Consider the following 25070-nt stretch of genomic DNA (forward strand, 5'->3'; position numbering starts at 1 on the left):
GATACGTGGCCCATGCACACCTGTAAAAATAAGATTACCTTTATTCCCTAACTGGCTCAAGAAAGGCACACAGTGCCACACTGTCCTGTTCTCCTGCTCGGAGTAGACATTATTAAGTTACCGATACACTGGAAGCTGAATCCAGGAAAAGACTCACAATTTGTCCTAATTCATACCTCCAGGCAGCCGCCACCCATCAATCAGAAGGGGGACACAGATGAACCTACCTGCCAACTCTGCCATACGCATTTAATTGCTACAGTTAGCTGTATCTTTAACTATACTAGACAGTTAAAACCATGCCTTTTATGCCTCTCTAACTTACCCACGAGCAGAATACTCCACACATACCAGTTAGTTACTTAAGGTTAAAAGAAGTAATCGTTTCTATAACTGGGGACTGGTAATTATAAATGAGCTTTTCATATAAGAAACCAGAATCATTTTATGTTTTAATTTAAAAATTTTTTAATGTTTATTTCTGAGAGAGAGAGAGAGAGAGAGAGAGAGAGAGAGAGAGAGAGAGGACAGACGTGAGTGGGGGCAGAGCAGAGACACAGAGGTAGACACAGAATCCGAAGCAGGCTCCAGGCTCTGTGCTGTCAGCACAGAGCCCGATGTGGTGCTCAAACTCATGGACTGTGAGATCATGAGCTGAGCTGAAGCTGGACGCTTAATCAACTAAGCCACCCCAGCACTGCAAAACAAAATAATTTTAAAGCCTTCATGAAAGAGGCACTATTAAATTTCACGAAAGACACATTATTCAACAATAAAAAAACTATCCAAAAATTTATTAATATTTGAACTATTTTATATTTTTATATAAAATAATACATGTTCACTATGCAGTGTAGGAAAATACTGTTAAGAAGAGAAAACTACCACCCATAATTCAATTGTCAGAAGACAGTCACTATTAAGCTTGCCTTACATTCTACAAATTATTTTAAGCATGTATTAAAAATAGTTATCAAGGACCTAAGCAAATACGTTTAAGTAGCCTTTCCCATTTAATTTGCTATTTCCCATTTCAATAATTTATATCAATATTTTTAATAGTATTGCACAAATCTAACATATTTAAGAAAATCTCACTGTTTATCACTTAGTTTTTGTTTGTTCTAACATATGTGGAGGTAACCCCCTGGGAACATTAGAGAAATCCATTGTGGTATTATATCCATTATTCTTTACTGGATTAAAGAATAAAAATATTTTGATGATTTCTGAAATTACCAAATTCCTCTTCAGAGAGTTTGCCAATTTATATTCTCACCACCAGCAGTGGTTTTTTTTTTGTTTTTTTTTTTTTTGTTTTTTGCATCTGTGGTTATGAGAGATAATGGTCTATATTTTCTTCTTTATCTTTTATCTACCTTTGCCAGTTTGGGGAGTAGAGGACTGCTAACCCCATAAAATGAAATGGGCCGTGATGGCCCTGCTTGTATTTTCTGAAAAGGTTTGTGCATATTAACAATATTTATTTTTTGAACGTTTGATAGCTTTTACCAGTGAAGTCATCCAGGCCTGGAGTCTTCCTTTGAAAAAGGTTTTTCCTAATGAATTTTTTTTTTTTTTAATTTTTTTTTCAACGTTTATTTATTTTTGGGACAGAGAGAGACAGAGCATGAACGGGGGAGGGGCAGAGAGAGAGGGAGACACAGAATCAGAAACAGGCTCCAGGCTCTGAGCCATCAGCCCAGAGCCCGACACGAGGCTCGAACTCACGGACCGCGAGATCGTGACCTGGCTGAAGTCGGATGCTTAACCGACTGCGCCACCCAGGCGTCCCACCTAATGAATTTTTAAAATAGATATGATACTATTTAGATTTTTTATTTCTTTTAGCAATTTTGTAAGTCATAGTTTTCAAGATATTTGCCCATTTCATCTAGGATGTCCAAGTTGTTTATAGTATTCACTTACTATCTCTGTGAAATCTATAGGCTCTGTAGTGATAATCCCTTGTTTTCATGCCCAGTATCGGTGATTTGGGTTCTTTTGTGTTCTTGCTCATGTTAGGAAAATCTCAATTTATTTTCTTTCTTTCTTTCTTTCTTTCTTTCTTTCTTTCTTTCTTTCTTTCTTTCTCTCTCTCTCTCTCTCTCTCTCTCTCTCTCTCTCTCTCTCTCTTTCCTTCCTTCCTTCCTTCCTTCCTTCCTTCCTTCCTTCCTTCCTTCCTTCCTTTTAAGTAAGTTCTATGCCCAATGTGGGTCCTGTACTGACAATCTTGAGATCAAGACCATGCTCTACCAACTGAGCCAGCCAGGCGCCCCAGGAATATGTCAATTTTGATGATTTTTTTAATTATCCAGATTTGGGCTTCATTTATATTCTCTACTATCTATTTTGTATTTCACTGATTGCTGCTCTTTAACAATTTTTTTTTTCCTTCTACTTACTTTGGGTTTACTTTATTCCCCCCTCTTTATAGTTTCTTAAAACAGAACCTTAGGTCATTTTTATATCTTCCTCCTTTTATTTTTATTTTATTTTTTTAATGTTTATTTATTTTTGAGAGAGAGACAGACAGACAGAGCATGAGTGGGCAAGGGGCAGAGAGAGAGGAAGACAGAAACTGAAGCAGGCTCCAGACTCCAAGCTGTCAGCATAGAGGCCACTGTGGGGCTCGAACCCATGAGCAGTGAGATCATGACCTGAGCTGAAGTCGGACACTCAACCAACTGAGCCACCCAGGCGCCCCGGATCTTTCTCCTTTTAAATGCAAGCATTTAGGGGCATCGGGGTGGCTCAGTCAGTTAAGCATTGACTCTTGGTTTCGGCTCAGGTAATGACCTTGGTTCGTGAGTTCAAACCCCACATCTGGCTCCATGCTGACAGCGCGGAGTCTGCTTAGGATTCTCTCTCCCTCCCTCTCTGCCCCACCCCTGCTTGCGATCTCTCTCGAAATAAATAAATGAACTTTCAAAAAAAATAATAAAAATAAATGTAAGCATTTAAAGCAATAAGTTTTTCCCTAAGTACTGTTTGAGGTGTATCTCAAATATTTTGATGCATTTTTGCTGTCATTCAGTTCAAACTATTTTCTAATTTTACTGTGATTTTGTCTTTGACACATGAATTATAGAGATGTTTTTCTCAGAAGTTTCCAGATATTTGGATGTCTTTTTTTAATGCCTTATCCTTACTGGTTTCTCATTTAACTCTGTTGAGGTTACTGAATACATTCTACAAATGTCAATTAATCAAGATGGTTGATAGAGTGTGTTATTCATATTTTCTATGTTTTTACTGTTTTTCCCCTAATAACTACTTGTTGTTCTATCAACTACCAAAATAGGTATTAAAATCTGTAATTATGAAATTGTCTATTTTTCCCTTTAAATTTACCAATTTTTGCTTCATGTATTTTGAGGCTCTATTACTCGTCACATAAACATTTATGTCTTTGTGATAAACTGTCCCTTTTATCATTATGAACTGTATTATCTCTACAATACTGGCTCTGTTTTTGAACCTTCCACTGTTTCCTTTATCTTCCTATTCAGAATTTGCCAGTATAAATGTTTAATTTGTACTATTAAATCCTACCAACCAGTAGGACAAGCCTCTTTCGCAATATCAGTTTCTAAAAATTCCTGTTATACTACCAGCTTATTCTTCTAGATGAAATTTAGAAGTTGATAAAATAAGTCTCAAAAAAAGCAATTATAATTTTGATTGGTATCATGTGCAAATTAGACAAACATTTGAAGAAAGAGGCCTTTTTCATAAAACTAAGACTTGCCACTGGAAAATAATCTTGCTGTTGTATCTTCCAAAAGTTTTCTATTTTAAAATCAATTAGCATAAATCTGAGAACAAGAAAATTTTGGCAATATCCCCACTTTCCTAATTATCTCTGTACATATTTTATCTTGATTAAAACTGTTAAAGCAGTTCTCAATAGAGGCTGCTCATCAGAACCACGAGTAACTCTGCAAACAGTTTTCGCCCAACATTCAATGATGACTCTATGAAGATTCCCCTAAGTACTTCAGTGCCCCCACCAAGGAGAAGAAGAACCAACTTCTTGCTTCTCTTTACACTGTTATACCATTATTTCCATGCTTAATATCTTAATGCTTATTTCAAACTAGGTAAATCTTTAGGGTATTTATTTTTCAAAGCAGCTTTTGGATGAGAATGTTCTGTTTCTCTGTCAATCTGAGTATGATTTCTATTTCCTTCTTCCACGACCACCACCTGGTCTGGGTGAAAACATTCTTAGGTGATAACTCTCAACACTAGATATTGTTTCTTTGCCTCCTGCATTCAATAGTGCGCAGGAGCAAGTCCAAGGCCAGATAGATTTTTCTCCCTTTTTAGGTAAACCTTCCGCTTTTCTGCCCAATTAATTCCTTTTCGAACTTTAAAATTAGTAAGTAACATTTAAGATTATTCCCAGTGTTGGCTGGTATTTTCCTGCCCTACAGATTTTTTAACAAAGATTCTGCTACATCTCTCTTGCAGCAACCAATCGATTTGTTCTGGTGTTTTTCAGGAACATCCATTTTTCTCCTGGTGGATCTCCATTCGCCACCTTCTAAACATACGTATCTTTGTTTCTACTTTATCACTTTAATCCTTTCCTCTGGGTTCTGGGAGAACTTCTTAAATTTGTTATGGATTTCATTTTTTATAATGTTGATTTTTCACTATTAGTGCTAAAACATGCTTCAATTCTCCTAGTGCATTTTAAATTCTAACCACTGTCAGAACTGTCATCCTCACTTTACAGAGGAGAAACCTGAAAGGGCCTGAGACAGGTTGTAGAGCCAGGAGCTGTGGAGGCAGTACCCACTCCAGCGATCTGCCTCCGACGGCTACGCTCTCTGTTCCCCAACTCTGCAGCCAGTTCACCCTCCATCACAGTCTAGCTCATCCACCATTCAGTCTCACTCCAAAGTCTATGTTTCCTTGAATTTTAAGACGCAAAGCAGATGGTGTCTAAAAATTACTTTCTAAAATTTACTTGCTTCTCATAATAATTTTGTCAAATGTAGGTCGTTTCTTTGCATTTTAAATGTTAGGTTATCTTCCCTCTTCTTTGCTACAAAATCTTTCATAAGCCTTAGGTTTTTTTCTTTTTACTCCATCTTTGGACCAGTAGGAGTTAACCCAGATCTGGTGTTTATCTGTAAGCAGGGCAGGTAGAATCTCTGAGCACCTTTAGTCTCCAGCTGGTTGCCATTAAAATGTTCCTCTAATAGAGGGCAGTGGGCAGACTGGTGCTAACTTACATGGCACTGCTCCTCTCAGCTCAGAGAGGAGAGGAGAAGTCAGAGCCACAGCCCCATGAAACAGGTTCCTCTGTTGGGCTCCTCCCAGCGGCCTTGCGTGTCAAGGACAAGGAGTCTCTCTGGCTGCACCTGCCCAGGAGGGACGAGAGCATGTCTGTGCCAATGTCTGTGCTGGCAGAGTATCGGGGGGTGGCACTGATGCCCAAGACAGCTTTCCTGGCAATGCTGCTTTCTAGTGCTTCTCCTTCACACTTGTCGAAGAGATTTCTGGCGGCAACTCCCTCACCTATCGCATAGTCTGCCCTCGCCTCTCCAGATCCAGGTAGGTACCAGTTGGCCGGCTCTTACCAAGTTACAGGTCCGCCTCCCGAAGAGCATCACAGGGTCCAGGAAGTGAGTCAACGCTCATTTATGCCTCAGTCTGGTCATATGATCATTGCATATAGCAGGTATTCCTTTAGGACATGGGTAGTGCAGCAGTGGAGACGGTGAGCTGAGAGATCACACAAAATGGGTTTGATAGACTCTGCTACTTCTATGTAACCTTGGGCTGTTTATTTTACTCCCCTCGGTCTTTACCAGTAACGAGAGGATAACAGAGGACCCAATCGGGGGTTCTGGTTTTGTTATTTTGAAGGATTAATGAAATAATGCACGTAAGGCACTTAGCTGGGTACCCGAACAAGAGCAAACATATAATAATTAATAGCTATCATTTTAATGATGACCACTAGTTCTCTCTTGTTTTTGTCTGTTTTTACATCATTTAGGCTATCTCACTGGAGAAATGGGAAGTTGTGAGTCAGATGTCAAGTGCTGAAGTTTCCATTTTAGAGCTGGGGGATTGTTTTCAGGCGTGCAGGCACACATTTACAACTCTTCTGTCTCTTCTACTGCATCACACCCCTTAAGGAAAAAGCCCTGTGCGCCTAATTGTGCATTATGCTAGAGCCCCCTTCATGGATGTGGAAGGTCAAGCACTGAGGGTGCACTCATGAAATACAGTATATGAAGTAAAACAGAATCAACACGCTATGGATGGAAATGAAATCGTCCTCCAACATGCACAGAAACACACATAAATACAACACTCTGCTGGCAGAGAAAATAATAATGAATTCTTTTAAGAGATGTGTTTTAAAGGATTACAGAGCAGAAAGCAAAGACAGAACAAAATACAATGGAATCCTATTTCAGCATCACCCTTTAACGTAAAAAAATCAGTTCTAATAATGTAAGTCAAATGATGTGTTCTGAAGCACCACATTTAGAGAATGGAGATACTGTTATGCCATTAACTTTATAAGCTCTGCCCTTATTAATGGATGTGTTTTTCAACTTTCAGGGTAAATTTAGATACCACCATGCAGCCTTAAAATAAACAAATCTGCACAAGCCATTCATTTGCTGAGGTTCCAACTCATATTCTTTACGTTTTCTAAAGCTTCTAGATAATGAATAAATTGGCAAAATTTTCCAACAAAGTAAGTAATCCCACCAGAAAACGTATCATAGTTTGTGATATTCTGGGGAACTAGCAAAATAGTCACCTGGTAAAGAGATGACTTAGAACACCCGTAAGAAAATATGCTCCCAATGATTAAAAAGAGTATAATTTTGGGGCGCCTGGGTGGCGCAGTCGGTTAAGCGTCCGACTTCAGCCAGGTCACGATCTCGCGGTCCGTGAGTTCGAGCCCCGCGTCAGGCTCTGGGCTGATGGCTCAGAGCCTGGAGTCTGTTTCCGATTCTGTGTCTCCCTCTCTCTCTGCCCCTCCCTCATTCATGCTCTGTCTCTCTCTGTCCCAAAAATAAATAAACGTTGAAAAAAAAATTAAAAAAAAAAAGAGTATAATTTTATTTGACCATTGAAAGTAAGTGTTTGAAAAAATAAGGCTTCTGTAGTCTGATATTGTCAAGAGAAGCAACTAACCACTCATGGGGACTGAATATTGCTGTACCAAGGATACCAGCAGGAATTCTGCAGTTACCCGCCACCCCCCCCCCCACCAACCTCACTTCATGTATACTGGATCACATTCCTGTTTCTGAGAATTCCCAAACAGGTATTCCCCCCCACTTTTGTATTATTCACATCATCATGACTGCACAGAAGCATTTTCTTATTAGGCTTTAATCATCTAGGACTTTTGACTCATAACAAGGGGAAAAAAAAAAAAAACCCAGCATGAAACATCTTGCCTAAAATGAACCCATAAAGAATTATCCAAACAAACCAGCCAACCTCAGGGGGATGCAAGGTAACTTCCTTGAAATGTTTCAATTATTTCGGGAATAATGTAGTTTGCCAATATGATAATTCCGGAAAGGCCTATTTTTTTTGTGCCTAGAGAAATGAAATGTGGAAACAGCAGTGGGTGGGTGTGGGAACACTGTTAACATAACCAACCCCATCCAAAAATTTTTAAAGTGAAAAACAACGAAATAAAGGCAGTGTCTTATCTGCTGGGGAGAATATAACACATAATGTCTGTGGCAGAGGTTGTGATTAAAAATTTTAAACACAGTCCTTTTCATAACCTAAGAAACATTAGTTGGCTTGGTTATAAATACAATTCCCCAGGACATAGGGAGAGAAGACGGGAGAGAGAGCTCTTAGTGCTGAGCCACCTCCCCAACTCCCAACGGAACCAGCCTTGGTCACCGTAGAGTAACTCACCAAACGCAAGAACTGCTGAGCATCTGGAAAACTTAAACAGAAAGCTCTTAATATTCTCACCATCTACCAGCTGAAGATGACTCATTCCATATCAACAACAATCACGGGAAAAGGAATGTCAAGGGTTTGAAAGCAGTCTATTCAAACCCTGCCAGTAATTTTACCACCATTAAACGTTCCCCAGTCCTTGCAAGAATGTATACCTACTGCTACTTCCCACAGCAAACCAGAAATCCACTGCAGTTGCCAGAAAAGGACCACCACATAGATCTTGGGGCAGCCCTGGGAGGAAGCAGAGTCCCGGGAGGCAGACTTCCTCATACGCCTGCAATAAACGTGAGCCCATCAGACAGGTGGCAGATGCACAAACTGTAGGTCAGACACCTCTAGCTACTCTTAAGTCAGAGTACAAGGGACCTATGCAAAGGTGAGGGGAAGACATGATCTTGTTCAAGGAACAGATCTCAGCAGGACAAGTGTCATTTGTAGGAATGGGGTGAGAATCCATTTTAGATCACACAACGTTGTCTTCATTGCACTTGACACAAAAACGGCTGTGAAATGCTTTATAAACCATCAACTGTAATGCATAGGTTGGTTGGTATTAACATACAATCATCCATCACAGGCCTAACCATCTCAAATCACATTGGTGAAAATGCTCAACTATTTGTTTCTGCTAGACCTTTTCTGTTTACATTACACCATTTATTCAATGAGAGCTCAAGTTATGTCTATGCAAGAGCCATTTTTCTCCAGCAACCAGCTTCCCTAGTCCTATTCCACAGGGCATTTGTGAGCAGAAAGGGAAGGGGGTAGTATACCTTAAATAGTCTCTAATAGAGAATAAATTATAGAATAATGTAAATATATGCGACACATTATGAAACAGTGAACTGTGGCATCTCTTCCAAAGGAGTTTAGACCAAGATGAATGACAATCATTTCCTGAGTCTCCAACACAATTTATGACTGGCTATGATCAATTTCTGAAAAGAGTAGATATGAACTATATGTTTAAAGTCTATTCTTGTAAGAATCCATTTTCTCTTCTCTAAGCTATGCCACCCACTTTCTCACTGAAAGTGGAGCATGAGTCTGAAAGCCTCTGTGGCCTCAGAGCAGATGACACCACTCATCTGTGTAGGTGGCACATTACAGGGCTCACTGGAACTTGCTGCAGGAAGGAGATTGGGACCCTGCCATTCCCACCCCCTCTATCCTGGAACAGCTACTGAAGGCATCTGTTTCTGTCCTTTAATATCTTCAGTCTCCCATTAATATTCATGGAGAACACAAGGATAGTAAAAATAACAGTTAGGATGGGACTGAGGTCATCACTCTCTGCCAAAACATGTCAGTTCTTAAAACACTGATCAGTTACACAGAAACATTGATCAGACAGAACTAAAGCCTGTGGTCACAGTCCCTCAGCCAGAGTAGACAACATTACCATTCACACTAAAGGCAATCATGACCTTTCATCCGAATGTCTGTCCCTTATATACAAGATGACGATGCCATTAAACTTCCCAGAAGACATACATCCCTACAAGCAACTGGACTAGGAATGGGGCATCCACACACACTCTTTTACCCATTCCTGGGAGTGCCTGTCTCCCCTCATCTGGCTGGCCAGAAGGAAAGGCCTCGGGTATAATTTAACCTCCTCTATGCTACAATAAATGTTCCAAATAGGAATTGCAACCACAGACCTGGTTACAAGAGCTTCATGCTCAAACCAAGTGACCTCACTACACACCAATATTCATAAAAGAGAAGCTGTCAGATACATATGAGGCATCATGATAATGTCCGAGTGGACTTAGTATAGCCATGCATTTAGCAGATCGCTCTAAAATCATATTGTACTTGCCTGTGAATGTACAGACTGTTTTGCCTGCGAAGTCTATTTTTAAATATTGGTACAAGGCACTTGCAGCTGTGTTTGAAAAGTAAAGGATAACATGTACTTGAGATTAAGCCTGTCATCCACAGAAACAATTTCTACTCTATCACATATAAATAACAGTATCAACAAAGAGTCCACCAAAATGACAAAAGCAAAATCAACCTTTGTAAGATAAATATCTTAATAGCCCATTTCCAAAATAATACTTTTTGAAGCTGATTTAGTATGAACAGTCCTAATTTTATTATTTCCCTATGTTAAAATGACTTTAAAAGATTTCACACACAACACATATGATGTACACAACATGCAACCAAATTATTTTTCTTTCAAGGAAGATAATCAAATAAATGTACCTGTAAAGGTGACCTAGGTTATAGTATTTTTGCCATGGTTACGTTGAGTCACAAAATCATGCTAGGAGGCCAAGAGCAAGTGCTCCATGGGTATCTTCTAAGGTCAAGAAATTCATCAGCACCATGACAGACTAACAATCTACCTTAGGATTCATAAGCCCATCAGCCCCTATGTGAGTGGAAGACCCAAAACATACTGGAACACACTATGCATGAAGTATTCCTATTCCTTTCCTCTCTTTGTCAAGAACTAGATTTGGAAATAAGAGCAAAGAATTAGAAATCAAACATATAGCCACTGGAAGAAATACTGTCCTCAGAGCTGATGCATTATTTGGAGGGAGAAGAGACCCAGGAAGGCATTAGAGCCACTAAACAGCTAAGAGTTTTGCAAAGCATTGGACTGTTCTTCCTTCATCACAAAAGCTTGTCACAGAACAAACACCACTCTTCTTTGGCTTTATGGCCTAGAAGGCTGCCTATTCCTCACAGGAAATAAACACTTCTCAGTCTGAATTAATTGAAAAATGTTTTTGTTTCACGAAGTAGTAATAAGAACTTACATTTGAACTACTCTTTGGGGATAAAGAGTCTGGATTACTAAATGGTCAAAGAATCCTACTGGTTAGAAAAAGGCTAATGATGTTTCCACATTTAAGTTTTTTGGGTTTTTTGGTAAGATATAATTCTAGCCATGGATGAAATATTTATTGGTTATTACACTTTCACTTTTAATTCAAACACTTAGAAAAAGAGAAAACATAAAAGTGGCTTATTTAAGACTTTAGTCCTCTATATTCAATCAGAACATTGTCAGTATCCCAGAGCACCTGAATCATGTGGATAAGCAATGGGATCAGAACTCACCATTTCTTGGGGCGTCTGGGTGGCTCAGTCAGTTAAGCGTCCAACTTCAGCTCAGGTCATGATCTCACAGTTCGTGAGTCTGAGCCCCACATCAGGGTCTCCACTGAGAGTAAGGAGCCTGTTTGGGATTGTCTCTTTCCCTCTCTCTCTGCCCCTCCCCCTGTCTCTCTCTCTACAAAAATAAATAAGCTTCAAAAAAAAAAAAAAAAAAAAGCAAGCAAGAAAGAAAAGAGCTCACAATTTCTTAATATCCTTGGCTCGAACAGCCATTACCAGATCGCTCCCTCAACATCCTCATGTCCTCAGACTTTATCACAACTACAAAGAGACCGCATTCTCCCCTAGTTCATCTTCCACTCCCCAAGCACTGTTTCTCTCAATCCAGTGGAAAGCTCATGTTTCTTCAGATGCTTCTTCAGTTACTTCTCTACACAGTAATAAGCTTGGGTCCATTCAGCATCTGCCATCTGTGCTCTCTCGGAATGCTGAGCAATGCTAAAGCACATGAATAGCTCACTCTGAAGCCAGTACACATTTCAAGCCTCCAAGCTCACCTGGGTCCAAGGAGCCAAGATCACTATGGGTTCAGTGAGTCACAGTGGTAAGAAGGAGGCCTATCCTCCAACATGTCCCTGGTTTCATGGTGGACATGCCAAACCTTCTCTAGGATCCTAACTCACCGTTCTCCTCCTTGTGACATTCATCTTTGCTTTCCTCTTCGTATTGTGATCTCTTCCCAGTAATCTCAAAGTTCTCCATTATTACCTTTCTCAAAGGAAACTGTTTCTTTGACCCTCTAAGGTTGTTAATCCCATCTATGCCTCACCTTCCCTTACTACTTCCTTTTATCTCCAAGCACTACAAATGATCCTCCCTGACCAAAACTACCTCTTCCAGAACCTTACATCCAACTGCCTGCCAAATAGGTTACCCTGGGTGTTCCAGTAAGGCCAGAAAATTCATCAAGTACCAAACTGAACACTTCATCTTCTCCCCTGGACACCTTTACCTTACACATTCCCTGTCTGGGCTGTGGTACCACCACACTACAAACTCACCTGAGTGTCAACAGAGAAACCACCTTCACTCCTCTCGTACCCACAGCCAGTCAGTCCAGGCTCATCATTGCTGCCTTGCAAGAATTCCTCATATGTGTCCCCTCCCAACTATCCCAGCCATCACTGCCTTCCTCTGGCCCCTTGTCACCTTCATACTAACACTTGCAACAATCTCCTGCTTGGTCTCCACACCTCTGTCTCTCCAATCAATCTTACTCTTTGCTCCTAAGAAGGATTACTCCAAAATGCAGGTGTAAGGAACTGATCAAAATCTGTCCAGAGTTCTTATTACTTAACAATAAGGCCCAAACTTTCATGAAGGTCCTCCATGATCTGACCTCTTATTCTCTCTCTTATTTTTTCAATGTTTATTTATTTTGAGAAGGAAAAAGAGAGAGAGAGAGAAAGAGAGAGAGAGAGAGAGAGAGAGAGAGAGAGAGAAAGCAAGCAGAGGAGGGACAGAGAGAGAGGGAGAGACTCCCAAACAGGCTCCGCACCACCAGTGCAGAGCCCAATGCAGGACTCAGTCCCACGAATTGTGAGTTCAGGTCCTGATCCAAAACCAAGAGTCAGATGCTTAACTGACTAAGCCACCCAGGCAACCCTCTACTCTCCTTTTTTACATGCCAGCACCCACCCTCCTCCTCTTTACCTCCTAAGATTTCTAATAACTGCACTTCCTTATTTTCTGTATTCTTCATATTCTGGCATCTAGGGAGAGAGATTCCTCCCAGAGCTAGCCAGTTGTTAAAGACAGCCCATGACTCTCCTGTGACTGTGACCTCTAGATGCAAACCAACCAATGCAGGGCCCATGGCCCCTCTGTCTGCCTCCTTTAGCAGACTCTCACACATGCAGCCACTCTCCCCTGCCCTAACCATCACCCCCCCGGCCAGGTACAGCCAGGTACTCAACAAAGAGGGGCAGTCTCTCCACCCTGGAGCCTCCTGAAAGTATTCATAAGTCTGCTTACCTTGCCTTACCCATTCCTTCCCATGGAAACCACAATGAAGACTTCTTGTCCATGCTTTCCCTCACTCCTGCCTCCAGACCGATCCCGGTGCTTCCCCATGTGGCCCTGTCTGGCAATGCTGGGCCTACTTCTAGGGACCAGAGTATAAAAAATTCTCCCCCTACGACAGTCATTTCCATGTTTGTGTCTTACCATATGTGATTAAAACAAATCCTGGGTTAATTTTTAAAACAAGTTTCAACTACAAAACTATTTACAAGGCCCTGACTTTGCTGTGCTGTTGCAGGTCTCTGTGCATATAGCCGGTAAGTTGTATTCTTCCTATGAGAGCCAGTTTCTAGTGTGTCTTTCTACGTGAAGCCTTTTCTGACCACCCCCCCTCAGTGCCGAACCCCCCTTTGTGCCCCCACTGTACAATGTGTGTGGCTCCTACCCAAACATTTCTGCATCACCACAACTGAGTTATTTGCTTCAAACTCTCCCCCTTCCCTCTCCCCTCCAAAGCCAGGAAGTCAACTACAAGGAGACTGGGCCATACTTATGTTTATCATGAGCACTGACCTTGTATACAATAGACAATCAATTCTTTATGAATTTAAATGTACATCAGTAGTATCAGTACTGAATAGACCAGCTTTGCTGCTTTGAAATCAAGCACTCTAATTAAGAATTTCCAGCTAGAAGGAAAAAAGTTAATCAGTAATATCTTTAGACACAATTTATTCTCATTTAAACTATACCCTGTCCCCAAAAAAAAAAAAAAATACAAATAACATCTTAATGATGGCCCAACCAAACGGACTGACCTTGGAATTTATTTTCCTAAATATATTTGGCTAGGGGTGTGTGATATAAGCTTAGAATAAACAATACGGTACCTTTAAAAAAAAAAATGAGGGGCGCCTGGGTGGCGCAGTCGGTTAAGCGTCCGACTTCAGCCAGGTCACGATCTCGCGGTCCGTGAGTTCGAGCCCCGCGTCGGGCTCTGGGCTGATGGCTCAGAGCCTGGAGCCTGTTTCTGATTCTGTGTCTCCCTCTCTCTCTGCCCCTCCCCCGTTCATGCTCTGTCTCTCTCTGTCCCAAAAATAAATAAACGTTGAAAAAAAATTTAAAAAAAAAAAATGAGAAGACAGTCTGATTCTGAACCAGGAAATTATGCTAATTTCCTTTTTATCTTCCTCCTTAAGATTCTTTTATAATTCACTCCAGTTAGGAAATGATACAAAGCACAGATCTAAACAAACTGATTTCTCTTCTCTTCCTTATGAAAGACAATTTAAAATTGGTTGAATTGGTTGCTTAGAATTCAAGGTAAGTACCTAGTCTGAGGCAGAGTATTTATGTCAATTTATAAAAGAACTATAGTAAAATTAACATTTAAAAATGAACAAACATTACTTTTTCAAGTGTTGATCATAAATATCTTGGCATCTGGAGAAATCTCACTCAGACCATTCGACTCTACTGCTTTCAGCACGTGATGAGTTGCCATAACATGTTCTATTTTATTTTGAGCACAAATACACAGACTAATTCCTTGGTCCACAGGGAAGGTGCTAGGTTGGGTTTACTTATGTCCTCAAAATAAAATAATTCTGGCCCTTCAAAAGCTAAACAAGCAAAAAAGGTTGAGGCTTTGTTTATTTAGAGGTGCCTCTTGGAAAGGCCTCAAGTTATGTAACCGCGTTCCAATTTTCCTACTCTCCTCAGATAATTGCCAGCATCAATAAAAGGAAAAACGGCTTACCGTCCTTACTTCCTTAGGTGGAACTGCGAACCTAAGCAGGCCAGCTGTCATGCGTGGACGGACGCTCTAACCAACAAGCCTCCCCACAGAGGGGCAGCTAAAGTGGCGTCAAAAAGTAGCTGCAAGAGCCACCTTCCCTCTCAGCCCCAAGGTCAGCACAGTAAGTTATCAGTGTGTCTTGTCCACATGAAAGACAGGTACACCAACTCACAAGGCTCACCTTGCTTAAGGCTAAAGGGTCTGGTCGAGCTTTTGGAAAGAAACTGGAGATTCTAGAGATGCAAAGCCACCTAATTCAGTCCCGAATGGACACTCTGGTTTCCAACTGCCTGGATTTGAATTTTGGCGGTAGAATTTCCTAGCTCGGTGGCCTCTGCGAAGTTGCTAAACACCCTAAGCCTCAGTCTCTCATGTGTAAAACCGAGATTATAATACCTAGGTCATAGCCTTGTTGAAAAGCTTAAGGAGATACTTAATGTACAGTGCACAGCATGTTGACTGACACAATGACCAGTGTTCAGTACACTGAAACACTGTCACACTTACACACTCAGTGTGTCACACTTACACACTCAGTAAGAGAGGATAAATTATATACCACTTATAAATTACCCAGGCTAAGTCTAGGCTGCAGCATTGGTTAAAGGAGGCTTCATTACTAAGACTGATGTTCCTACTTCTTCCTGTTACTTCAAGTTTTAAGTTCAGGTCACATCCTTGAATTAGCAAGCTAAGAACTACTGCTAAAAACTTTTTAAAGACTATTTTTTAAAGCACTCTTTAAAGATTCACAGCAAAACTGAGAGGATGGTACAGAGATTTCCCACCCACCTCTGCCCCTACACATACATAGCCTCTCCCATTACCAACACCTCCCCCCCACCAGAGTGGTACATCTGTTACAACTGATGAACCTACACCGACACATCATCACCCAAAGTCCATAGTTTACCTCAGAGTTCTCTTGGTCTTGTACATTCTATGGGTTTGGACAACTGTATAACATACATCCGTCATTATAGGGTCATACAGAGCAGTTTTGCTGCTCTGAAAGTCCTCTGGGCTCCACCTAATCATCCCTCTTCCCCTTCTCACTCCTGCCACATCACTGATCTTTTGACTCTGTTGCCTTTTCCATAACGTCATATACTTCGAATCGTGCAGTATGTAGCCTTTTCACATTAGCTTTGTTCACTTAGTAAGATGCATTTAAGGTTTCTCCACATCTTCTCATAGCCTGGTAGCTCATTTCTTTTTAGCACTAAATAATATGCCATTGTCTGCATGTACCACAGCCTATCCATTCACTACTGAAGGACGTCTTGGTTGTGTCCATATTTTGGCAGTTACGAATAAAGCTCCTATAAATCCCTGTGCATGTTTTTGCGTAGACATAAGTTTTCAACCCTTCTGGCTAACTACCAAGAAATGGATTGCTGGATTGTATGGTAAGAGTATGTTTAGTTTTATAAGAAACCTCCAAACTGTCTTCCTAATTGGCTGCACCATTTTGCATTCCCACCAGCAAGGAAAGACAGCTCCCGCTGTTGCTGCACATCTTCACCAGCATTTAGTGTTCTCATTGTTTGGACTTTGGTCATTCCCATCACTATGTGTAGAGCTGAAATTTTTATCATTTCATGGGTTTTTTTTTCCTTCACATATTTCTCTTTATAAAACTGAGTGATCTTTAAGAATACTGAGAGGGTTAATAAATGTAATTCTTGTAGAAGGTACCTTAATCCTCCAGTTCTACCAGCGCTGTACTTTTCAGAGAAACCAGGGCCACTCTTTTGCCTGAGAAGAGTTAACCTGAAGAAATCAGAGTTGAGAAATGGAGAGAGTGAGACTAAGTGCTGACCGACATCATTTGAGTCCTTGAGTCTAGCTAGCCATTCCTAAAAGCTAGACTTACTCCTGTAACTTTTCAATTACATGAGCCAATATATTCTTGGGAGCTATTTGGTTTCTGTTCCTTGCAACCCCCAAATTTGCCAATAACAAAGCACTAAACTCCAGACTTTTGTAATGACAATACCAACAATTACAACAAAATGGTCACTTGTTAACATCTGTAAGCCTAATAAACTTTAATGTCACAACCACTAACCCTCACTGACAGATCTTTCCAGATTCTGATTTCTGCTTCTCCTCTCGTGGTACACCCTGGCTACCTTCTTTGCTCTTATACTCTTCCTGTCATTTTCCCTGACCAATCTCTCTACCAACTACCTCTATACAAAGGATGGTCTAGAGGCACCAGAAAGGTGGCCATCCACCTAAGGCTGTGGCCAACAAGGTCCCCTTTCATCTGACCTTTGCCTTCTCAGCCCCACCCTACCACTCTATACCCTAGTTGAGGCCAGCCAACCTACGAAGACGATGACAGGAACAAATCATTATTTAAAATCAGGAAATTTGGGTGTAGTTTGTGATGTGGCAATAGATAACTGGAATATTGGCCTAAGAGATACAATTTCCTGAGGGGAGATACACAGATTCAACCTAGAGGTAAGTACCACATTAACAAGTTGCTCAGTAGCACTGAACGGTTTAATGCTTTCTACAAATCCTCCAAGCATCACAGTCCATTCTTGGTGTTAGCAACAATCATGGTGAAATGGGAAAAGGCTAGACTCTGAGCCTAAAGACCAGAGTTCAGCCACTAAGACAACTGGAGAGTTAACAGTGGCTCCAGTTTCCCATTTAGTAAAACGGAGCATGTTATAAAGAATACATAGCACAAAACATGAGTATGGTGTGTAAAGTTAACGTTATTATTAAAATAGCTGTATGTGATATCTGATGTCTTGTTTGAGGACATACCTTGGACCACAGGCAATCCTTTTCCTTATACACTATTCAATCATTACAGAAGGAACAGGAAGAATTTTAAAAATTCATTCACATATATTAATTCTGCATTAATCACAGGCCCAATATTTGAAAACTCTCCTACTTATTAAAAGGATTTATAGATCTGAATTCAATCTTTTTTTTCCCCCTCAAAAAATGATCAGCTATTTAACAAGTGATCTAGCTTGAAAAATGTACTATTTCATTCATTTCAGGGGTTCAACTATTATATATCGCCTTTGATTTTGTCCTTACAAAAATATTAATGAAAACAGTGGCATATAAGATTCTGAGAGAAACCTGAATTAGGATAAAGATTTCAGGACTTACTTCTCTAGACTTGTTCTTATAAGCCTTTTTAATAATATGCATTTATGTAGCAGCTGGGAAGCATTGTATCATTTTATTATTCAGAATTTCTTCACTTCTTTAAAGAGTTTTCTACGTTTTTGCTTAATAATGTATATGAACATTCCAAATGGGAGCTTTAAAAAAAATCCTCCAAAATGCAATTTCCACAGGTTCATGGTCATTTCCCAGAGAAACATTAAAATTCATTTTAAGGCCTTCTCTAAACACCTACCTAAACTAAGAACCTACCTATTATTCTCTTGGTACAAAATCTCATCACGATTAGTAATTTTTTCCCACAATATGTTCCCCCAACCCCTCACCCTGTCTACATCATGAGAGCCAGGTAACCATTAGCTATTACTATTAGAATTTACATATGCAGCCTCATTAAATCCTGGCAACCATATTAAGATGGTTATTTATACCCCACTTGTCAAAGTGGTAAATGAGATTTAAGGAATAGGAAGACATTTCCTAAAGTCTCACAGCTAATAAAGGCAAAGTCTGGACTTAGTTCCAAAGCTCTGTATTAATATCACAGAACTGCCTTAATAGAGCATCTTGTAGGTTAGTAAAATCCTCTAATAACAGCTAAAGGGATCACAATAAATGAAATACTTCAACACACTTATAACGTGACAAATCACTATGTTTAATGTGCTAGTAGGTTATTCGTTTTAAGGGGATCCAAACACTTTAGTCTTGTTTTTATTTTTTTTAATGTTTATTCACTTTTGAGAGGGTGAGAAAGAGAGGAAGAGGGAGAGGGAGAGGGAGAGAGAAGGAGGGAGAGGAAGAGAAGGAGAGGGAGAGGAAGGGAGGAGGAAAGAGAGAGAGCGTAAGCAGGGGAGGAGCAGACAGAGAGAGGGAGACACAGAATCTGAAGTAGGCTCCAGGCTCTGAGCCTGATGTGGGGCTTGAACCCACAAACCACGAGATCATGACCTGAGCTGGACTAAGATGCTTAACCAACTGAGCTACGTAGGTCCCCCCACTTTACTCTTACTAAAGTGCTCTTATGAGCATTCTAGCCACACAGTTAGTGTAATAAAAATGCTACTTCTATCTCGAGAAGAAATAAGGTCAAACCTCTGGCTTCAGGAGTCACATGGCAGAGCAGAGCCTGGTCCTGGTTCTACCTTCCACTCCAGTCCTGTTAGTGACTGGACCCCAGCCACACAGCCCCACCCTACCATACCTCAGTTTGTCATCCACAGCACAATACCTCAGGTCCCACCGAGTAACACATCTTTACTTCTACGAAATCACCCGAAGATGGTTTTAAAAACAGCCTTTACCCATCAAATATTTTTATGATAATTAACTCCAATAACAAATTACATTGACCAAATCATCAAATTTAATTAATCTCAACTTCTAAAGTTACAACTCAACCTATTCTCCTGATTCCGAAAGTTTCACTCTAAGTTATGTAGAGTATAAAAATTAACACACACATTATACACGTGTATGTGTATATATGTACACACAAATATACACACATACATACATGAACACCTGTTCATACATTTCATAAACAGGGCATATTTTAAAGGTTTTGAAGACTGAGAAGCACAATACCATAACTAAGCAACACAAGTTTATTGAACCCATAGGCTTTTGAAACATTTCTAGTTCCAGAAATAGCCTAGATGGGAAAAACTACCTTTTGTGAAGAGTAGAACCCTGGGTCACAACCAACTCCTGTGTCAACGAATCAAGGGAGAAGGGCTATTTCTGATTCCCATCAGCATCCTCCAGCACCACAGTGGGGTCAGGCACATCACGAGATCAAAAATGAATAAATAAGTCCTTTCCACCCCCCGAACAATGACCTCCTCATACATGTAAACTATTATCACACAGGTGCATAATCTATAAGCACATCCCTGGGACGGTGCAGGGTCATCTTACATGGTTATCGCTTGCTTCGGTGGCAGAGTATGGTTCTAGCTCTTTGGAAAGCAGTCTGGAATTCTCCTGTGGGCAATTATTTCCATTGCCACTGGGGAAAGCTGTGTTTTCCAGCAGGAAATGTGAATTATGAGGATGAATGCTAAGTAATTGAGACTGCTCAGTGTGGGGTCCAGAGGAACAATGGGTGTAGGCAGGACACAGCTGAACATGAGCAAGCTATTTTTCAAAAGCCAATTATCTAACCAGCAGTTCTCCAACTTTTTGGTCTCAGGATTACTCTTAAAAATTATTAAAGAGCCAAATAACTTGTTTATGTGGATTATAGCTGTTGCCATTTATCTTATTAGAAATTAAAACCGAGAGGGGTGCCTGGGTGGCTCAGTCAGTTAAGCATCCGACTTCGGCTCAGGTCATGATCTTGCAGTTCATGAGTTTGAGCCTTGCATCAGGTTCTATGCTGACAGCGTGGAGCCTGGAGCCTGCTTCGGATTTTCTCTCTCTCTCTCTCTTTCTCTCTCTCTCTCTGCTCTCCTGTCTTTCTCTCTCTCTCTCAAAAATAAAGACTAAAAAAATTTTTTTAATTAAAACTGAGAAAATTTAAATCTATTAACTTATTTCAAAATAGTAAATCCACTGCATGTTAACATAAACATGTCTTATGGAAAAAATCACTACAGTTTCCAAACCAAAGTGAGAAAATGGCATTATTTTATATTTCTGCAAATTGCTCTAATATCCTTCTTAATAGAAAATGGCCAGATTATCCTATCTGCTTCTTCATTTCATCTGTTGCAATATCATATGTCACATCAGCTCTGGAATACTCCCATCTATACTCAGGACAGGATGAGAGTGGAAAAAGATAATAATGTCTACTGTTATTACAAAAACTGTTTTGATCTCTTGGACTTAGAAGGTCTTCAGTTTCCTTTCATCTTCACTCTTTCCTTAAGTCTTCCAGAACATTTCCGCCTTGTACCAGTTTTGCTACAGAGAATGAAGAGCCCTCTACACCCACTTGTGCCAGAAAGTTAATGAGAGAATAGCAACCCTCAAATATCAAATGTCACAGTAGTGGTAGCCTCAGGACCCTAAAAGGATAGACATCTCTCCAAGGATAAAGTAAATCTCAAATACAAAGCTAAGGCATTTTGGTAGAACTTTTTCCCCACCAGAAATCACATGCATCTGACTTGGGCTCAGGTCATCATCTCATGGTTCATGGATTCACCCCGCAATGGGCTCTCTATCAGCGCAGAGCCCACTTCGGATCCTCTGTCTGTCTCTCTCACTCTCTCTCTCAAAAATAATTAAGCACTTAAAAAAAATGCATCTGTATTTCACAGGGGACAATTTGGAGTCAATCTAAATCCATTCATTCAATAACAGTGAACAAAACAAAATCCCTGCCCTCACAGAGTTTATATCCTCGTGGGAAAATAAAAACAAACGTGAAAATATGTTAAGCATATAAAAATACATAGCATATGAAATGGTAATAAATTCAATGGAACTAAAGAAAGCAAGAAAGGAGGACAGGGCTGCATGTGATATGGACAGTGGTGAGAATTTAAAATAGGACAGTCAGGGAAAGCCTCATGAAGATGACATTGCAGCAAAGACCTACAAAGGGGAGGGAGAGAGCCACAGGTCCATTCAGAAGAGCTTTATAGGCAGGGAAAACAAATGCAAGAGCCCCAAAACTGGAACAGGCAAGGGGGCCAGCAGGGCTACAGAGGAACAAGCAGGGGGGGACTTGGAGAGAACAGCAGAGATAGGAGTCAGGGGTACCATGTAGCCCTCAGGCCACTGAAAGGCCACTGCCTCAGAGATGATGACCACTAAGACTGTGAGCCTAAGGATGACATACCCAGTCGTAACAGGAGCACTCTAGCTGCTCTGGAGAATACAGACTATGGTGTGGCCACTGCAGAAGTGAGGGACGAGCTAGGAAGCTGCTGAAACAACCCAGGCAAGAGGGTTTCAGCCGATAGAATAATTATGCCCAAGGAGGTCCTAATCTCTGGAAACTGTGATTACCCTACCTGGCAAAAGGGACTTTGGAGATAGGGTTAAGTTAAGGATATTGAGATAGGAAGCTTATCCAAGATCATGTGGGTGAGCTGAATATAGTCATGTGGATCCTTGAAAGAGAGAAGCAGAAGTGTCAGAAGCAGATGTGATTATGGAAGGAGAGGAGGGAGGAGAAACTACTTACTATGCAGTTGGCTTTGAAGACAGAGGAAGGGACCACAAGCCAAGGAACACAGGCAGCCTCTGGAAGCTAGAGAGGACAAGGAACATTCTCTCCAACAAACCCTCTGGAAGGAACTGAGCCCTGACGACCCATTTAACACTCCGACCTCCAGAAGTGTAAGCTAATAAATTTGTGTTGCTTTTAAGCCACTAAGTTTGTGATAATTTTGTTACAGTAGTGCTATTAACTGTGTCCCCCTAAAATTCATATGTTGAAACCTAATCCCCAAGGTGATGACATCTGGAGGCAGAGCCTTCAGGAGGTGACTGGGTGAAGATGGTGGAATCGTCATGAATGGGAGGGCTCCTTAGCCCCTTTCTACCATGTAGGGTCATAAACCAAGAAGTGGGCTCTCACCCAACATCTTGATCTTCGACTTCCCAGCTTTCACAAACGTGAGAAATGTTTGTTGTTAAAGTCCCCCAACCTATGGCATTCTTGTGATAGCTGCCCAAATGGACGTAGACAAACAACAGGAACCAAAACAGATTACTGTCAGTGGAGATGGACAGAAGCAGTCAGACTCCATCTTACAGAGCCAACCAGATTTGCAGAGAGGTTGGATGTAGGTATAGGAAAAAAAGAGGAACTAAGTCTTACTCCAAGTTGTTTTGTTTTCTTCTCCTGGCAACTACAAGAATGGATTGACTTTCAGTTGGGATAGTGTTAGAAAAAAAGCTGATGAGATTAATACCAAGGGAGAATGGAAGAACAAGGGATGGCATCAGCTAGTAGACAACTATTCAAGAAGGTTTGCTGTGGGGGGGGGGGGGTGACACAAAAGGGGGGATAACTGCTGAAGAGGTCCCTGAATATTCGAGAAGGTACAGAATCAGGTGTACAGTGGCCAGGGGAACCTGAGCCCAGAAGTCTGCCCTCAGTGAGAGGAGATATGAGTATGTGGTACAGGTATCAGTGAACGGAGATGACCGTGACAGAATATGGAAGTCTGGATTGCTTCTGGCTCTCAGTGAAATTGAAAGCAGCTGAGAATGAAGCAAAGGGAGGAGGTGAAGGAAGGTCTCAGAAAACAGAAGAAACGTGAAACAATCCAGGGGAACAGGTGAGTCAAGTGTTAAGAAATGTGATATAACTGCCACCCAGCACAAAGGGCCCATAAGAGGATACACCTGTGAATTTAAAGTGAGCCCAGCCAGCCAGGTTGAGCCTCTCCAGCCTGTAGAGCCCTACTTGTGTGGGCATGAAATAGGCAGAGAGTTGAATTTAACACGTATCCGGTTTTTGCCAAGTGAACTGGGCAAACTGAGAGACCCAGGGAATTGGGGGGGATTCAAAGAAGGAACTGCAATGGTACCTCATGAGGTCTAAGATGGTGGCATTTCCGACCACTGACATTTCATGTTAAATCCATAATGTGCAGTGATTAAAAACCACAATGCTTAAGAGCATCTGGCAATATGTTCACAATGTATTGTGAAAACAGGTTGCCCAAATTACTATGTAGAGCATGAACCTCTTTTGAGAGATTCCCTTTTATGCAGAGAAAAATGGTGACTTCTGAACGATGGGAATATCTTTTTGTGCCTTTTTAAGATACTCTACAAAGAACATTTATTGCTTTAATAATTAGGGGAAATTATACATGTTAAATAACATAACTGTTAAAATTCTTCATAAATTATGTCGTTTAAAACCATTCCCACTTAAATTACAGGTTTCATGCTATATGAATAGGTCAGCCTAAAATCATTAGCAGGTGTTATCAATATGCATTAACATGACATAGATTTTTACAAGCAAATGTATTTGAATGTGCTGTGCATCTCCCTAGAAGGCTTTCTAAGCTAAAACATCTCTAAAAGATACCCATAGGAAAAACTGTTGGTCAGACAGTATGCATCAAGGTGGTGTAACAGATGTCATCTATCCCGGTTAGTTAGGCATCCTTTTTGATTCACTGGTACCTCTGTGGTTTCTGCTGTTTAATATTTTGAAAACCATCCCTTTACATAGCTAACAGAAAAACAGCAGATGACAGAATATAGAAAAGTAATTAGGTTGTAGTTATTCAACCATATGAAATACAGCCAGTCAACAAGGCTACAATTTATGAACACTCAAAACACTAAAAATACTTAAAATGCTTGATTAAAAAATGGAGAATAGAAAATGATATTGAAATAACCTAGTTACAACTCTGTTACGGTGGTAATATTATGGGTCAACTTTTAAGTCAAAATTTTACAATACAGTAATATATGTATCCATTAGGAAAAAGTAGTATAATTTTCTGGTACAGGAAGGATTAGAACTTAGTTATTAGTAAGGAAAACAGAGCCACAGAGAAATAGCAATCCCCATGGGTCTTATAAACCATGTAAAAAATGTCTAAAAAGCTGTGACTTTAAAGCATCACACAATGCTATCTGCAAAGTTAAGGCAAAGACTAATGAGACATTTGAATAGCCCATAGAGGAAAATTGTTACATTTTACAAAGTTTAAATTTTCAATTGCCATAAACAATTTTTTTACTAATAAAACTTAAAAAGCTTCTCCATTATTATTGCTATCTGATAATGTTCACTCCTTGGTTAAATGTATCAAGATATAAAAGCTAGCTTCTTGTATAGTGACATTTTTTTTCTTGAACAGATACCTATATAATTTAATATTGTCTCAGGATTAAGAATACTCTCATTGTAAAAGGCTAGCGTAACTTGCAATGAAGTAAAAATGGCAGTGAGTGTTTATCATAAGTTATACTTGGTTAGTTACATTTTAAAAACACACTATCCACTTAGAGACACCACAGAAAGTAGCAACAAGGCCATATAAAAAATCAACATACAATTCACCGGCAGGAAGAAACAAATGAATAACAACATTTT

General features: G+C 40.3%; 1 protein-coding gene across 3 annotated transcripts in view; it reads right to left on the reverse strand.

Moving 5' to 3' along the window:
• The window catches only part of CTTNBP2 (cortactin binding protein 2), a 149874-nt gene that overhangs the window by 93613 nt on the left and 31191 nt on the right, over positions 1 to 25070 (reverse strand). The window contains exon 2 of one of the 3 annotated variants that reach the window (XM_043589330.1): positions 16574 to 16648. The exons of the other annotated variants lie outside the window; for them this stretch is intronic. The gene's annotated coding sequence lies outside the window, so the exon portion shown is untranslated. The remainder of the gene's footprint in view (positions 1 to 16573; positions 16649 to 25070) is intronic. 3 annotated transcript variants of the gene reach the window in all.

This window comes from Prionailurus bengalensis, chromosome A2, assembly GCF_016509475.1.
Source record: "Prionailurus bengalensis isolate Pbe53 chromosome A2, Fcat_Pben_1.1_paternal_pri, whole genome shotgun sequence".
Taxonomy (NCBI): Eukaryota; Metazoa; Chordata; class Mammalia; order Carnivora; family Felidae; genus Prionailurus; species Prionailurus bengalensis.